We start from the raw sequence: 215 nt of genomic DNA, 5'->3' as shown, positions 1-215 counted from the left end.
AGGTTATACCTATCAGTATAATATTTTTATAAACCAAACTCTTTTATCCTCCCCGCAAGCTTGCGGGGAGGATAAAATAAATAAATAAAAAATAGTGTAGTATTTGAACTCACCTGTACAAAATTTTTCAGAATAATTTAAAGGCAATAGTTACTTACTCTCTAATTTTTTTTTGGGGGGGGGGGGGCGGGGGGGGGTAATTTATAAATTACCCT

The sequence above is a fragment of the Diospyros lotus genome, unplaced genomic scaffold (assembly GCF_014633365.1).
Source record: "Diospyros lotus cultivar Yz01 unplaced genomic scaffold, ASM1463336v1 superscaf2, whole genome shotgun sequence".
Taxonomy (NCBI): Eukaryota; Viridiplantae; Streptophyta; class Magnoliopsida; order Ericales; family Ebenaceae; genus Diospyros; species Diospyros lotus.
The sequence above is the reverse complement of the archived record's forward strand: the minus strand, read 5'-3'. Positions refer to the sequence as shown.